This window comes from Martes martes, assembly GCF_963455335.1.
Source record: "Martes martes genome assembly, chromosome: 7".
NCBI lineage: Eukaryota > Metazoa > Chordata > Mammalia > Carnivora > Mustelidae > Martes > Martes martes.
The window spans coordinates 28,993,739-29,012,568 of NC_137894.1; the positions used below are offsets into that span (position 1 = coordinate 28,993,739).

Sequence of the window (18,830 nt, forward strand, 5' to 3'; positions counted from 1 at the left end):
TTTTTCTTCTAAAAATTTTTGGGACACAGCTTCTTCTAATAGATCAAAATATACCCTGAATCTAGCACAAGGTTTGTTCTAGTCTCCAGCCGGAGCAAATTTTCTCCACTTTCTTTTTCTTTCTCGGCCCAACCAACTTATCTTATCAACTCCTTTTTAGAAATTTTTAAAAATTTTCATCTTTACAGTCATACTCCATCCCTTCATCGTGTTTACCCTTATGTGTGTGTGTGTGTGTTTTTCTTTAAAATTTTGGGAGGTAGTTTCTTCTAAAAGACCAAAATACTCCCAAAATCAAGTGGGTGGCTCTGTTCTATTCACCGGTCTAATATATACATATACCTTTTTTATTTTTTTTTTAACTTCTTTTTACCCCCTTTCTTCTCCCCACAATTTGGGGTCTCTTCTGATTTGGTTAATGCACATTTTTCTGGGGCCTTTGCCAACCTTTTAGTATTTTATTCTCTTGTTCATATATTCTTATCTGGATAAAATGACAAGGCGGAAAAACTCAACACAAAAAGAAGAACAAGAAGCAGTACCGAAGGCTAGGGACCGAATTAATACGGACATTGGTAATATGTCAGATCTAGAGTTCAGAATGATGATTTTCAAGGCACTAGCTGGGCTCAAAAAAGGCATGGAAGATATTAGAGAAAACCTGTCCAGAGAAATAAAAGCCCTTTCTGGAGAAATAAAAGAACTAAAATCTAGCCAAGCTGAAATTTAAAAAGCTATTAATGAGGTGCAATCAAAAATGGAGGCTCTTACTGCTAGGATTTATGAGGCAGAAGAGAGAATTAAAGATATAGAAGACCAAATGATGGAGAATAAAGAAGCTGAGCAAAAGAGAGGCAAACAACTACTGGACCACAAGGGGAGAATTAGAGAGATAAGTGATACCATAAGATGAAACGATATTAGAATAATTGGGATTCTAGAAGAAGAAAGAGAGAGGGGGGCAGATGGTACATTGGAGCGAATTATTGTAGAGAATTTCCCTAATATGGCAAAGGGAACAAGCATCAAAATCCAGGAGGTACAGAGAATCCCCCTCAAAATCAATAAGAATAGGTCCACACCCTGTCTTCTAATAGTAAAACTTACAAGTCTTAGTGACAAAGAGGAAATCCTGAAAGCAGCCTGGGACAAGAAGTCTGTAACATACAATGGTAAATATATTAGATTGGCAGCAGATTTATCCACAGAGACCTGGCAGGTCAGAAAGAACTGGCATGATATATTCAGAGCACTAAATGAGAAACATGCAGCCGAGATACTATATCCAGCTAGGTTAACACTGAAAATAGGAGAGATAAAAAGCTTCCAGGACAAACAAAAACTAAAAGAGTTTTTAAACACCAAACCAGCTCTATAGGAAATATTGAAAGAGGTCCTCTAAGCAAAGAGAGAGCCTAAAAGTAGTAGACCAGAAAGGAACAGAGACAATATACAGTAACAGTCACCTTACAGGCAATACAATGGCACTAAATTTATACCTTTCAGTAGTTATCCTGAATGTAAATGGACTAAACACCCCAGTCAAAAGACACAGGGTATCAGAATGGATACAAAAACAAGACCCATCAACCTGTTGTCTCCAAGAAACTCATTTTAGACCCGAACACACCTCCAGATTTAAAGTGAGGGGGTGGAAAGCAATTTACCATGCTAATGGACATCAAAAGAAAGCTTGAGGTGGGGGAGGGGGCAATCCTTATATCGGATCAATTAGATTTTAAGCCAAAGACTATAATAAGAGATGAGGAAGGACACTATATCATACTCAAAGGGTCTGTCAACAAGAAGATCTAACAATTTTAAATATCTATGCCCCTAACACGGGAACAGCCAACTACATAAACCAATTAATAACAAAATCAATGAAACACATCGACAATTATACAATAATAGCAGGGGACTTTAACACCCCCCTCACTGAAATGGACAGATCATCCCAGCAAAAGATCAACAAGGAAATAAAGACCTTAAATGACACACTGGACCAGATGGACATCACAGATATATTCAGAACATTCCATCCCAAAGCAACAGAATAGACATTCTTCTCTAGTGCACATGGAACATTCTCCAGAACAGAACACATCCTGGGTCACAAATCAGGTCTCAACCAGTACCAAAAGACTGGGATCATTCCCTGCATATTTTCAGACCACAATGCTCTGAAGCTAGAACTCAATCACAACAGGAAATTTGTAAAGAACCCAAATACATGGAGGCTAAAGAGCATCCTACTAAAGAATGAATGAGTCAACTAGGAAATTAAAGAAGAATTTAAAAAATTCATGGAAACGAATGATAACAAAAACACAACTGTTCAAAATCTGTGGGACCCAGCAAAAGCAGTCCTGAGAGGAAAATATATAGCGGTACAAGCCTTTCTCAAGAAACAAGAAGGTCTCAAATATACAACCTAACCCTACACCTTAAGGAGAACAGCAAAGAAAGCCTAAACCCAGCAGGAGAAGAGAAATCATAAAGATCAGAGCAGAAATCAATGAAATAGAAACCAAAAAAACAACAGAACAAATCAACGAAACTAGGAGCTGGTTCTTTGAAAGAATTAATAAGACTGATAAACCCCTGGCCAGGCTTATCAAAAAGAAAAGAGAAAGGACCCAAATAAAATCATGAATGGAAGAGGAAAGATCACAACCAACACCAAAGAAATACAAACAATTATAAGAACATATTATGAGCAACTCTATGCCAGCAAATTTGACAATCTGGAAGAAATGGATGCATTCCTAGAGACATATAAACTACCACAACTGAACCAGGAAGAAATAGAAAACCTGAACAGACCCATAATCAGTAAGGAGATTGAAGCAGTCATCAAAAATCTCCCAACAAACAAGATCCCAGGGCCAGATGGCTTCCCAGGGGAATTCTACCAAGCATTCAAAGAGTTAATTCCTATTCTCCTGAAACTGTTCCAAAAATAGAAATGGGAGGAAAACTTCCAAACTCATGTTATGAGGCCAGAATTATCTTGACCCCAAAACCAGACAAAGACCCCATCAAGAAAGAGAATTACAGACCAACATCCTTGACGATCACAGATGCGAAAATTCTCACCAAAATACTAACCAATAGGATCCAACAGTACATTAAAAGGATTATTCACCACGACCAAGTGGGATTTATTCCAGGGCTGCAAGGTTGGTTCAACATCTGCAAATCAATCAATGTGATACAATACATTAATAAAAGAAAGAACAAGAACCATATGATACTCTCAGTAGATGCTGAAAAAGCATTTGACAAAGTACAGCAACCTTTCTTGATCAAAACTCTTCAAAGTGTAGGGACAGAGGGTACATACCTCAATATCATCAAAGCCATCTATGAAAAACCCACAGTGAATATCATTCTCAAAGGAGAAAAACTGAAAGCTTTTCCGCTAAGGTCAGGAACACGGCAGGGAAGTCCATTATCACCACTGCTATTCAACATAGTACTAGAAGTCCTAGCCTCAGCAATCAGACAACAAAAAGAAATAAAATGCATCCAAATTGGCAAAGAAGAAGTCAAACTATCACTCTTTGCAGATGATATGATACTTTATGCGGAAAACCCAAAAGACTCCACTCCTAATCTGCTAGAACTCATACAGGAATTCAGTAAAGTGTCAGGATATAAAATCAATGTACAGAAATCAGTTACATTTCTATATATCAACAAGACAGAAGAAAGAGAAATTAAGAAATCAATCCCATTTACTTCATCAAGATCAAAAGCTTCTGCACAGCAAAGGAAACAGTCAACAAAACAGAGAGGCAACCCACGGAATGGGAGAAGATATTTGCAAATGACAGTACAGACAAAAGGTTGATATCCAGGATCTATAAAGAACTCCTCAAACTCAACACACACAAAACAGACAATCATATTAAAAAATGGGCAGAAGATATGAACAGACACTTCTCCAATGAAGACATACAAATGGCTATCAGACACATGAAAAAATGTTCATCACCACTAGCCATCAGGGAGATTCAAATTAAAACCACATTGAGATACCACCTTATACCAGTTAGAATGGCCAAAATTAGCAAGACAGGAAACAACATGTGTTGGAGAGAATGTGGAGAAAGGGGAACCCTCTTTCACTGTTGGTGGGAATGCAAGTTGGTGCAGCCACTTTGGAGAACAGCGTGGAGATTCCTCAAGAAATTAAAAATAGAGGGGCACCCGGGTGGCTCAGTGGGTTAAAGCCTCTGCCTTCGGCTCAGGTCATGATCCCAGGGTCCTGGGATCGAGCCCCGCATCGGGCTCTCTGCTCCGTGGAAAGCCTGCTTTCTCCTCTCTCTCTGCCTGCCTCTCTGCCTACTTGTGATCTCTGTCTGTCAAATAAATAAAGAAAATCTTTAAAAAAAAAAAAAAAAGAAATTAAAAATAGAGCTTCCCTATGACCCTGCAATTGCACTACTGGGTATTTACCCCAAAGATACACATGTAGTGAAAAGAAGGGCCATCTGTACCCCAATGTTTATAGCAGCAATGGCCACAGTCGCCAAACTGTGGAAAGAACCAAGATGCCCTTCAACGGATGAATGGATAAGGAAGATGTGGTCCATATACACTATGAAGTATTATGCCTCCATCGGAAAGGACGAATACCCAACTTTTGTAGCAACATGGACAGGACTGGAAGAGATTATGCTGAGTGAAATAAGTCAAGCAGAGAGAGTCAAATATCATATGGTTTCACTTATTAGTGGAGCATAACTAATAACATGGAGGATAAGGGGAGATGGAGAGGAGAAGGGAGTTGAGGGAAATTGGAAGGGGAAGTGAACCATGAGAGCCTATGGACTCTGAAAAACAACCTGAGGGTTTTGAAGGGGCGGGGGGGGGGGGGGGGTGGGAGGTCAGAGGAACCAGGTGGTGGGTATTAGGGAGGAGACGGATTGCATGGAGCACTGGGTGTGGTGAAAAAACAATGAATACTGTTATGCTGAAAAGAAATAAAAAATTAAAATAAAAAAAAAAGAAAGAAATCAATCCCATTTATTTACAACTGCACCCAAAACCATAAGATACCTAGGAATAAACCTAACCAAAGAGGCAAAGAATTTATACTCAGAAAACTATAAAGTACTCAAGAAAGAAATTGAGGAATACACAAAGAAATGCAAAAAAGTTCCATGCTCATGGATTGGAAGAACAAATATTGTGAAAATGTTTATGCTACCTAGAGCAATCTATACATTTAATGCAATCCCTATCAAAATACCATCCATTTTTTTCAAAGAAATGGAACCAATAATCCTAAAATTCATATGGAACCAGAAAAGACCTTGAATAGCCAGAGGAATGTTGTAAAAGAAAGCCAAAGTTTGTGGCATCACAATTCCAGACTCCAAGCTCTATTACAAAGCTGTCATCAAGATAGTATGGTACTGGCACAAAAACAGACACGTAGATCAATGAAACAGAATACAGAGTCCAGAAACAGACCCTCAACTCTATGGTCAACTAATCTTTGACAAAGCAAGAAAGAATGTCCAATGGAAAAAAGACAGTCTCTTCAACAAATGGTGTTGGGAAAATTGGACAGCCACATGCAGAAAAATGAAACTGGACCATTTCCTTACACCACACACAAAAATAGCCTCCAAACGGATGGAAGACCTCAATGTGAGAAAGGAAGCCATCAAAATCCTTGAGGAGAACAAAGGCAGCAACCTCTTCAACCTCAGCCGCAGCAACTTCTTCATGGAAACATCACCAAAGGCAAGGGAAGCAAGGGCAAAAGTGAACTACTGGGACTTCATTAAGATCAAAAGTTTTTGCACAGCAAAAGAAACAGTCAACAAAACCAAAAGACAACTGACAGAATGGGAGAAGATATTTGCAAACAACATATCAGATAAAGGGCTAGTATCCAAAATCTATAAAGAACTTATCAAACTCAACACCCAAAGAACAAATAATCCAATCAAGAAATGGGCAGTGGATGTGAACACATATTTCTGCAAAGAAGACATCCAGATGGCCAACAGACACATGAAAAAGTGCTCCATATCACTTGGTATCAGGGAAATACAAATCAAAACCACAATGAGATACCACCTCACACCAGTCAGAATGACTAAAATTAACAAGTCAGAAAACAACAGATGCTGGCGAGGATGCGGAGAAAGGAGAACCCTCCTACACTGTTGGTGGGAATGCAAGCTGGTGCAGCCACTCTGGAAAACGGTATGGAGGTTCCTCAAAAAGTTGAAAATAGAGCTACCCTACGACCCAGCAACTGCACTACTGGGTATTTACCCTAGAGATACAAATGTAGGGACCCGAAGGGGAAGGTGCACCCGAATATTTATAGCAGCAATGTCCACAATAGCCAAACTATGAAAGGAACCTAGATGTCCATCAACAGATGAATGAATAAAGAAGATGTGGTATACATATACAGTGGAATACTAAGCAGCCATCAAAAGAAATGAAATCTTGCCTTTTGTGATGATGTGGATGGAACTAGAGGGTATTATGCTGAGCAAAATAAGTCAATCAGAGAAAGACAAGTATCATATGATCTCCGTGATATGAGGAAGTTGAGAGGCAAAGTGGGGAGTCTGGGGGGTAAGGAAGGAAAAAATGAAACAAGATGGGATCGGGAGGAGACAAACCATAAGAGACTCTTAATCTCACAAAACAAACTCAGGGTTGCCAGGGGGAGGGGGTAGGGAGAAGGTGGTTGGGTTATGGACATTGGGGAGGGTTTGTGCTATGGTGAGTGCTATGAAGTGTGTAAACCTGGCGATTCACAGACCTGTATCCCCAGGCCTAATAATACATCATATGTTAATTAAAAATTTTTTTTAAAAAAGAGAAATTGTTTTCTGAAGCGATGGTAATAACAGCCATCTTGCCATCATGAGACGAACTGTAAGAGGCTCAAAACTAGTATGCTAAGAATGATAAAGAGAAAAGACTTAAAAAGACAGAAAGAGGCTTGGTCTCCAATAGTATTATTAAAAAGCAGAATGTCTGACAGAAAGTACTCCTTCTGGACTTCTTGTTATTTGGGAAAAATAAAGCTTTATTTGTAAAATGTAAAAAAAAAAAAAAGTAAAATAAAATCTTTAAATAAAATAAAATAGCAACGCATTTATCCTGATTCCCACCCCTGACACTCCCTATCCCACTTCTCTAGAGCATTTATCACATTATTTACTTAATTGGTATACTGTCCACCTCCCCTTACAAGAACATAAGCTTCATGGTATTTGTTGGTTTTGTTACTGCTATAGCTTCAAGACCTAGAACAGTGCCTGGCACTAAGCATTAAATACTTATTTACTAATAAATAAAGCTCATTATAAAGAATATTTGCTTACCAAATTGCTTTACTCTCACCCTTCTACATATCCAAAGCCTTCCAATTGTTTCAGATCAACTCAAAAGTCATCTTCAAAAAGCCTATTCTGACATCCCCAGCTGACAGAGATCTTCTACATCTGAATTTCCAGACCATTTCAGCTGTATTCTTTACTTAAAGCATGAAATAGAACAGAGAGTATATAAGACATTGGAATCAACCAAATCATTGGCTATGTGACTTTCAGAAATCATTTAATCTCTTTGAGTATCAGTATTCTCATCTACAAAGATGAAGAGGTTAAAAAGGCTATGTCCTCATTTTTCCAAAATAGATATACAAATAGCTAGTAAGAACACGCGAAGATGTTGAACATCATTAGTCATTACAGATATACAAAGCACAACCACAGTAAGATACCACTTCACACCCATAAAGATAGCTATAATCCAAAAGACAAACAATAACAAGTATTGGAGAGAATGTGGAAAAACTAGAGGCAAGATACACAGCTTTTGGGGAATGTAATATGCTATAGCTGGTTTTGTAAATAGCCTGGCAGTTCCTCAAAAAGTTAAACAGTTTCCATATGACCCAGCAATTCCACTCCTAAGTATATACCCAAGAGAAATGAAAACATGTCCACAGAAAAACTTACAAATGTTTATAGCAGCATTATTCATAATATTCAAAAAGTGAAACAATCCAAATGTCCATCAACTAATGGATAAACAGAATATGGTATATCCACACAATAAAATATTATTCAGCCATAAAAGACACGAATTTCTGAAAAAGTCAAAACTATGGAGACAGGGAAAAGATCAAGTGTTTTAGAGGTTACGAAGAAGGAGGGATAAACAGAACACAAAGAATTTTCAGGGCAGTGAAAGTATTCTTTATGATACTATAATGGTGGACACAATAAATGTCATTACACATTTGTCCAAACCCATAAACATAACACCAAGAGTAAATACAAATGTAAACTACAGACTTTGGTGTGATAGGGGCTTGTCAATGTAAGTTAAATCAATTGTAACAAATGTACCACTCTGGTGGGGGATGTTGATAAAAGGGGAAGCTATGGGGGCACCTGAGTGCCTCAGCGGGTTAAGCCTCTGACTTCGGCTCAGGTCATGATCTCAGGGTCCTGGGATCAGGCCCCGTATTGGGCTCTCTCCTTGGCGGGGAGCCTGCTTCCCCCTGTCTCTCTCTCTGCCTGCCTTTCTGCCTACTTGTGATCTCTGTCAAATAAGTAAATAAATAAACTCTTTAAAAAAGGGCGGGGGAGCTATGCATAAGGGGAGGCAGGGAGGATACGTACTTTCCTTTCCATTTCTCTGTGACCCTAAAACTGCCCTAAAAAATTAAAAGTATTAAAAGAAAAGGTAGTGCTGATACATGCTACAACTTGAATATGGAAAACACTATGCTAAATGAAGAAGCCAGGCACCAAAGACCACGTATTATATGATTCTATTAATATGAAATGCCAGAATAGGCAAATCCACAGAGAAAAAAAAGTAGATGAGTGGTTGCCTAGGGCTGGTGAAGGAAATAGGATGGAGAAGCAAGGGAGGTCAGGAACGGGGAATGGCTGTTACGAGGTTTTATATTGGGGTTTTGAAAATGTTCTAAAGTTAATTGTGGTGATGGTTACACAAATCTGTGAATACACTAAAAACCAAAACCACTGAAGTATACACTTTAGTGGCTGAATTTTATGGTATGTGAAATATATCTCAATACCTAATCCAGAACTTCCAAAATTTTAAGCATTCAGTTATTACTTTCATATTTGCCATAACTACCACCTATACTATTATTTATATAATGTTTTTCTCTAAATAAAACTTCTACTTACATTTTAAAAGAAAATTTATAATGCTACCATAAACAGTTAGTGTAAAAGATGGATATGGCAAATATTGGCAGTGCTATTCAAATAAATTAATTTTAAGAAGAAACTCTAGGCTACAGCAAAACAATGGGCAAACAGAAAATAGAGCACATAACAACAACAAAACAAGTCAGTAAACAGGGAACAGACACTAGGATTGACTGGGCCAGAGATTTCGGAACAATCTGGGGCCAGTGATAAACTGAAGTCTCACTTGTCCTAGCCTGCCCTACAGTCCCATAAAGTCTGTGGAGACACCTGAGAGTGCTACAATTGGCAATGGGCAGATTGGTTCCAATGCCAGAAAAGGCCTGCCTCTCTTCTTTACCTGAGTTTAGGTACACAGGTCCTGAAAAGGCAAAAAGTAAATGGCAGGCCCCAAATAGTAGAAACTTGCTAGTAACTCTACTCTAAAAAATACAGGCCCATCTAACAGAAGCCAGGACAGTACATCTATGAATTGTTCTCATGTCTGCCAGTAAATTCTAGAAAAACTGGATTTGGCAATATCCAATGTTCACAAAATCTATCACTCAATGTTCTGGCATTTACTGAAATTGAAGAAAATCTGAATATTTCCCTGAGTCTGGTACTTAAACAATTGTTAAAAACTATCTCAAAAACTATCAGTAATTGTTCACATCTTTGCTGAGTGGAAAATAAATGTATTATGGTAAAAATGAAGAACACCACAGACATTTTATAATTCCAAACTGTTCAATGAATTTTTCAATTTTCACACTCCTATATATACTACCATGAACAAATCAACCAGGAGGCATTTATCTTCTCCCATGAAACTGGCATGCCTCTTTGAAAATACCAAACTACTTTTCTTTTGCAGTACTGTATTAAACAAGCCTAACACAAACTGAAATCTTTACAAATCAAATATTCTGAGATTTGCTTCAAAACAATGAAGGGGTGTTAGCTTTTATAAGATAACACTGTCCATGTGTACATAATTACTGAAATAGACTGATACATAGCAATTAATTCTACTATTCTAATCCATGTTTTCAAAATATATAATGAACTTATCGATGTGGGGGAAAAAAGGCAAAAGAAAAATTAAATTTCCTTATTACCTATAGCCCACTGACAAGTCCTTAAAACAGGCGGAGTAACATTCCTCTAGGGACTCAGCTGCCTTCATGTTACTACTGTGCTAAGGCAAAAGGCAATCTTAACCCGACCCTCCAGGTTCCTGTAAGTCTACTTTAATATATAAAAATTTCTTTGGAAACTTCATCTCAACTCAAGATACACGCTGGCAATCATCTCCCAAGCATATGACCCACCAATATACATCTGAAGGGTCTCATGACTAGGGTTTTACTAAACAGTAATAAAGGACTTTTTCCCAACAAAAGCTAGCCCCCTCAAGGTCCTGGAAAACTTCCTTCCAAAATTCCTTAGAGACTTGCACTATCCCTAACCCCGACCCCCAGCTTTAAAGTATATAATGGGCCACTCCTCATGACCCCAGTGCAGCTCTTTCTGCCCATGGGTCCTGTCCCACACTTTACTAAAACCAAATTTTTGTCCCCAAAGACATCTAAAGAATTCTTTCTTGGCTGTTGGCTTTGAACCCTAATGTCTTTCCTACATCACTTACTACTTTAAGAAATTATTTAAAAGTAGTCATTAGGGCACCTGGGTGGCTAGTCTGTTAGGCGACTGCCTTCAGCTCAGGTCATGATCCCAGAGTCCTGGGATCGAGTCCCACTTCAGGCTCTCTGCTCAGCCGGGAGTCTGCTTCTCCCTCTGACTCTCCCCTTCTCATGCTCTCTCTCCCTCTTTCATTCTCTCTCTCTCAAATAAATAAATAAAAATCTTTTAAATAAATTAATTAAAATAAAATAAAAAGTAGTCATTATTTTAGCAAAACTTCATGAAATCTTTAGTGTTTCATGTCCAGAGTAAATAAAGTCTTTCTATATATCATTTCCTCTTAGTAATTTTTTAAGGTGGCTCCACCGGTGAACTGCAGGTCTTTTTGCTGTTTATACCCCATAAGATGTACTGTCAAAGTCAAACATTATTTGTGAAAAAGGTTATCATCCAAGCACAAAACTATAAACAGATATCTATTAATTACTGAGTTATTCAAGCCATTTACAGTTATCACTTCTATAATTTCAGAAATGCCAATTTCACAATGGATATCAGATTGCACCATTAGAGAGAATTCTGTTTAACTTCCCACTAAATCCCACCACAACTTTCTAAACGTTTAAAGAATGTTCACGTGATTCCCAAATAATTTTTTTTCTCCTTTAAGAAAGAATCTCAAGCCCCTTCCATCTTATCTTTAAAACATTCCTGAAAGTGGTTAAGTGAAGGTATTAATAACATTAATATCAAATCAAACTTTTAATGATTATTAAGTATCTATGAAGCCCTAAGGACATTTTTAAAGCCTATGTTTAAAACACTAATCCTTTGAACCCTAGTCACCAAAATAATTTATAAATCCATTTATATAGTAACATTGATTATGCTTCCACCCATAATTCACCAGGCAGACTGACGAAAAGTGGTTAACTATAGAGAATAAAAAAGTACAGCACAAGGGAGAGGGGAGAAAGAAAAAGCAAGCATTTGAGAGCAGACTATGGGGGAGGAGCAGTTCTTAATCCTTCACAGACACCTCATTTACTTGCTATCAACAAACATATGAGGTGAACGATATTATCTCTGTTTTACAGATGAGGTAATCAAGACTCAGAAAAATTTAGTAATCTTCCAAAGGACAAGTAGTGAGGCTTGGATTCAAACTCTCAATTTGCCTTCAATACCATCATTACCACACTTCCTCCCACAAAGAAACTTTCCAAATAATATTAAAAATGGACTCTGAGTAATTAAAATATTAATTCCTTAAAAATGAAATCTTGCCATTTGCAACGACATGGATGGAACTGAAGTGTATTACAATAAGCAAAATAAATCAGTCCAAGAAAGACAAATACCGTATGATTTCAGTCATATGTGGGATTTAAGAAGCAAAACAGATGAACACAGGGGAAGGGAAGGAAAAACAAAATAAGATACAGAGGAAGGCAAACCATAAAAGACTCTTTAATATAAGGAAGAAACTGAGGGTTACTGGAGGGTGGGTGGGTGGAGGGATGGGGAAACTGGGCGATGGGCACTAGGAGGACACTTGATGTAATGAGCACTGGGCGTTATATGAAACTGAGGAATTACTAAATTCTACCCCTGAAACTAATACTACACTATATGCGAACTTGAATTTAAAGAAAATCTCGAACTAAAAATAAAATAAAATGTTAATTCCTTAGTGGATATTATTGATCATTTCCATATGTGGCATAAATCAATCTGCATCCAACATATTTTGAGGAAAAGTCATAGTTAGAAAAAAATACAAGGGCCGGAACACCAATATAAATCAGAGTGGGATAACGGTCGGATTACCAACCCTAGGTCTGAAAGCATCATCCCAGATCAACCATTTACCAGCGGGTGACCCTGGGGCAAGTCATGATGTCTCTGAACCTCAGTTTCCCCATTCTTAAGAGAATGAAATAGTTAATGTTGGTGAAATCAATGTGTAAACTGCAACGAATTATAACACATACAAAGAATTGCTATCTGTTCGTCAAGATGACTATAATGAATAGCTATGTTCATGGAAAATATCCTGGCACAAACAGAATGAGGGATGCAGTCCACCAGCAACAGGAAGCTGCTCTCAGGCAGGCAGCCCCATCTCAGGGAGAGCCACTTGACAGCAGCAGGTGCTCAGAGAATCAGTTTTCTGTCTGCTTTCTAAAAATCCCGTCACTCACTGGCGGGGGGAGGCGCGAATGAAGTGGTGGGAAAGGAGCACTAACAGAGGCAGAAGGCTGGGTCCTATTACTCCCAGGTGCGAGGCACTGGTTCAACCCTTCACCCCTCCAGGCCCCAGTTCATACATTTGGAAGACGGAGAGCCCATTCCCGCCCTGCCTCCCTGGCAGAACTAAGACCCAAATCATCGAGCAAAGAAAGCGTGGTAAACCCTGCGGAGAACGAGATGATGATGGCGATCACCTGTCAGATGAAGGGCCTGTGGGAGTCTCCTCCGGGAGCCCCTTGCAGTTTGGACATTCCAGAAGCCTCGACAAGCGCGCGGACGCGCACCCCGTGAAGGGGTGAGCAGTCCCCTGCCCACCCCCCCCCCGGCCCGTGGGGTGCACAGGGTCCCACGTCCCTCACAGCCCAGCTGAACCCACTAGGCAGGCCGAGAGCCTGCCCACCGTCGCCCCCCAGGCCTACTGAGGGGAACCCCTGGACCTCCGGGGCAGCCGCGGCTCCCCTCCCCCAGCACCAATCGCTGCCACTCTCCGCCCGCACTCCCAGGTAAGGGAAAAGGGTGTAGGGGTGTACCCGCCGCCATTTTGTCCCTTGGACCCCGCAACGCATTCCGCCGACCAGCGCCCCAGCCCAGGCCCTCCCCGGTCTGCGCTTCGCGCGCCCCTCGCGGACACTCACCCCCGGCCGCCCTGCGCAGTTCGGGGCGGCTCCGAGCGTCCCGCCGGGAAAGGGGCGGGGCGGGGCGGGGCGGGGCGGGGCGGGGCTGCTGCCCCGGTGTACCACGTGACTCCCAGCCGCGGCCGCCCGCGCGCAGGCGCAGCCGGGTTCGCGCCGTCCGGCCGAGAGGCGGGAGACTGGGCGTGGGTTAGATTTCCTTGTCCTGGCGCCGCTGTTTCCCGGGATCTCTTCCCCTCGGTGAGCTGTACTCGCATCGCAGCTTTTAGCCACAATCTTGGATTCAGTCCCTTTCCTCCGCCCGTCTCACCGCCAGTTAGTCCCAGAGATTGACGACCTAGAGGGCCGCCTCACAAAAATCTGTACTTGTGAAAAGGCTTTGAGCACAGCTCACCCTCCGCCGTGAAGCTTTATTCGTCCCTTCTTGTATGCCAGCCTCGAAAGGCTCAGAGTACTAAGACCCAACAAATGCGTTTTCTCTACTTCAAAGACAAAGTAAACACACGAACGGTGTTTAAATCACAGTTCTGAACAAACAGAAAAGAGACTCAAGGCAGACCATAATTGTCAAATGAATATTCCACATCACTTTTCATCCACGCGGGAAGCTCAGACTCAACCTTTCCCTCTCCCCTGCTACCCACACTATCCGGAAGTCGTGGAATCCAGTTGAATCTACCTCACAATTAAGACTCTAAGCTTACGGAGGGTAAGGAAGATGGATCAGGGAACATAATGCAATTTCATAAAAAATGGTTGGGGCTTTATTCCTCTTTTCAACTATTCCTTTTCTCCTCTCCTTTAATTCCCATAGTATTTAAATAACCTCTCTGATCTTGAAATCTCCTACCCAACCCACCAAACCCCACTTCAACCTGTTTTTTTCCTCCTCTTTGCAGATCTGCCTGTTCCCGCTAGACTTCTCCAGTCATCCAAACAATGTCTCTACTTCTTCAACTACAACTCATGTACAGTAACTCGTGTTACTGCCCTACCGCCATGTGGAAACCATTCTTTCCAAAGTCGCTAGGGATCTCCTAACTGCAGGTGCTATGAACGTATTCATCATGACCTAACTTAATTTCTTTCCATTAGTTGACTCTCCTTACTTCTGGAAACACTCTTTCCTTGCCTTTTGTCTTTACTCTCTTTATCTCACTTTTCCATCTCTAATCACCCCTTCTTCATCTCTTTTGAAGTCTCCTTTCTTCCATCTCTTAAGTGTTGGTATCCCTCAGGGATAGGTGCGAGCCCTCTCTTTTCCCACTGGACACACTCTTTCTGGGTGATTGCTTTTCCCATAATCTCAGTTAGCATTTTTGTGCTTTATATTTCCCAGTATATACCTCCAGGCCTGATTTCTGCTCCTGAGCTCCAGATCCACATGGTTAAGTACCTGGTTGCCTCCACTTGACCCTCTCAAAACCAACAAGACAAAAATAAAAACCACCCATTATCTTCCTTATATAAGATGTAAAACAGCCTTGTGAAATATAATTTACATACAATACAATGCACACACTTAAAGTGTTCAGTGATTTTTAATACATTTGCAGAATCATGCAACCATCGCTATAATCAATTTTAGAATATTTTCATCATCCCAAAAAGAAACCTCATACTCCTTAGTAGTGGCCCATTTTCCTTCAATTCCTTATTCTGGACATTTCATGTAAAGGGAATCGTGCAATATTTTGTGACTGACCCCTTTCATTCAGCATAATGTTTTCAAGGTACAACTGCACAGTAGCATATATCAGTACTCCAATCCTTTTTGTGGTCAAATAATATTTCAATTTATGGACATACTACATTGGATTTACACATTCATCACCTGAAGGACATTTAGATTATCTCCACTTTTTCCTTGTTATGAATAATGTTGCTATGAACATCTGTGTATGAGTTTTTGAGTGGATATATGGTTTCATTTCTCTTGGGTATATACCTAGTAATGGAATTGCAGGGTCACAGGGTAGCTGCGATTAACTTTTTGAAAAACTGCCAGACTACTTACAAAACCAGCTGTACCATTTTACATTCTTGCTAGAAGTTAATAATGGTTCTAATTTCTCCACATCTTTTCCAGCCTTTGTATTGTCTTTAGGATTACAGCCATCCTAGTGGGTATCAAGTATGGTTGTGATTTATATTTTTCCTAATAACTAATGATGTTCAACAGCTATTCGTGTGCTTATTGACCATTTGTGTATGTCTCTGGAGAAACATCTCTTCACATACTTTGTCCATTCTTTAATTGGGTTACCACTCATTAACTTTTGCCACAAAATCTGTTTCTATTATTGTTCTGCCAAGTATTCTGGTGCTCTTCCATAAAATGTCACTTCCTCAGGCCCAGTGATGGCAGACTTGACCATGTGACTTGGTATGGCCAATAAAATATGAGCAGAAGGTTCAATTCCAAGCAGAAATTTAAAGAGCCAGCTTGTGGGTTTACCATATCTCTTTTCTGTCTGGCAGCAATTTATTTCAGAGAAAAGTTGTTCCATCAACTTGGGTTCCAAAGTGAAGGTGACATGGAACAAAACCAGATTATGTAATTGCATGATTCCCCAATAGACATATAGCATTTTTTTTCATAAGCCACTCAGATGCTTGGAACATTTGTTATTGCACCATAGCCTAGCCTGTACTACTTGTCCCATGTGCTGCATGACTTGCTCTACTGTCTCTCCAGGCTTCTTGACATGGCCCACAAGGCCCAAATCAAGCCTGATAACTTCTTCAGCCTCATTTCCAGATCATTTCCTCAACCACTCTATGTTCCAGACAAAATAAAATACATTGAGACCTTGAAATTCACTTCTTCCTCTCTCTTTCCCTCCCTACCTGAGCCTTTGTTCAAATTATTCCTTATTACTGGAATAATAATAGCTATCTCTGCCTAAGCATTTCCTATGTGCAAACTATATATAGAGAGAATCTCTTTTCATCTGAAAACAACCCTGAGAATTAGGTAATTTCTACCATTTTACAAATCAACAAAGGCCCTAGATTTACTTTTCCTGAGGCAGACAGCTAGAAGTGGGTAGAGCTAGGATTTGAAGATCTATTTTATTTTTTTATTTGAGAGAGAGTGAGAGAGAACATGTACATGAGTTGGGGGAGAGACAGAGGGAGAGAGTATCAAACACACTTCACGCTGAGCAAGGAGCCTGTTGTAGAGTTCATTGCAGGGCTCATCACCAGGCTCAATGCAGGTCTTGATATCATGATCCTGGATCATGACCTGAGCTGAAATCAAGAGTCGGTCCCTTAGCCAACTGAGCCAACCAGGTGCTCCAAGCAGAGCTAGAATTTGAACCCAGGTCTGTTTGACTCCAAAGCCCCTCTTTGAATCATTATGCTGTAATAATATACTAGTGATACTTAGCTCTTATTGAGCTCATACTATGTAGCAGGTATTATGCTAAAGTACTTCACATAGACTATATTTAATCCATGTAAAGAAATTACATGAAATAAAAATATAAAATAGTGGTATCCCACCACAGATCTATCTCCCATCTTAAGAAACTGACTTTCTCTTGTTTAAAGATCCTGTAAGCAACAGTTGCCCTGCAAAGAAAGGGATGTCTTTTCTCTCCAAATTCTATGCATCACCCCTCATTAACTCCAAACCCACTTCCATAATCAAATCCAGGAACGCAGGACAGAATCATAAGGTTTATTCTAGGGACAAAATAAAAAAACGTCTACACTCAAAGAATTGCAATACCATGTGTATTTACATCACCAGTAATCTAGAAAACTCTATAGGAGTAGATTCTAGGAATGCTACATCGGAAAAGATAGAATATATTGATGAGCCAGGCTAAATTGGAATACAGGTGTCATTACCTGAGGTCCTGATTTTGATGTACTAAGTTGAGCACCTGGAAGCAGCTTTAATGGTTTACTTGGTTGATTGACTTCAATGAAGCTGAGATGCCAGAACTTCAATCACACAACGTGGAGAAATGAATGTAAAAGGTCTTATTCAATGGGATCAAGCCACAGGATAAAATATGTGCAAGCATCAAGGTGATGGGAATGTTGGACTGGATCTATTATGTGTAACTGGCTCACCCTTTTCCTGACTATGTTTCCCAGAAGGGACGAGAGGGCATTTAAGGGACTGAGAAAACATTAGTGAGAGAAACATAGGTATCCTTGAAAACTCTGCAATGACTGTCCACTCTAGACCAAGGATGCCTGAAGAGACCCGATGACAGGGTCTGTAGGAATGAAATAGATGGGCAGTCTACTAAAGTATTACTTGATATATACAACTGGGAAAACTATAGATCTAGTGCATGGAAACCTGACTTGAGTGGTCACAAAAGGAAGTCATAGCCTCTCATTTAGTTCCCAGATCTCAGTTATGTCACATATCCAGGAACCAGTGATTGAAGAGAAACTGAGTCCCCTTAAGAAGGACACTGTAATGTTGTCGCAACTATATACTACAAATATTTCTCCAAGCCTTTCCCAAAAGAACCTGTGATGATTAACACAACGAGAGTGCACTGAGGAAAGGGACATAGCCAGATTTTTGAAAGATTATTAGATATGACTCTGAGTTTATGCATATCTTTGGGGACCTTCTGTACTCTGCCGTGTATTAGTAGTGATAATCACGAGGACTGTAGAATAAGTTGACAACATCGCAAGCATTAGGCAGCTTAGATTAAGCGGAATAGATTGAGGGCTTTGGGTGATCAGATATTAAATTAAATTTATATCCAAGTCCATCACACAGAGGGCTCAATGGCTTCTGTAGACACATGCTGAGGCAATTTCTTGGTCCTAAATGCATATTTTGACTAGACATACTTGGTAACCAGCAGATTCTCTGCACTGGTTCCCTAACTCATAATGAGAGGGCTACTGTGGTAGGTAGAGCCAAATAGAAGCCCCTGGAACTTTCCTTCTCTAACAAAATAGTATACTGAATGTAATACCACATCCCTGTTTCCCACAGGAAATTAGTAGGAATTAGTGCCACCATCAAAGATTTGATAGATGCAGGACTGATGGTGCTCATTACCCCTCTGTTTAATTCCTACATTTGACA

General features: G+C 40.0%; 1 protein-coding gene across 1 annotated transcript in view; it reads right to left on the reverse strand.

The window, feature by feature from the left end:
• SCAPER (S-phase cyclin A associated protein in the ER) overlaps nt 1-13,812 on the reverse strand; it is a 473,451-nt gene extending 459,639 nt beyond the window's left edge. Inside the window, exon 1 of the mRNA XM_080809794.1 lies at nt 13,757-13,812. The gene's annotated coding sequence lies outside the window, so the exon portion shown is untranslated. The remainder of the gene's footprint in view (nt 1-13,756) is intronic.
• Between the last annotated feature and the right edge of the window lie 5,018 nt (nt 13,813-18,830).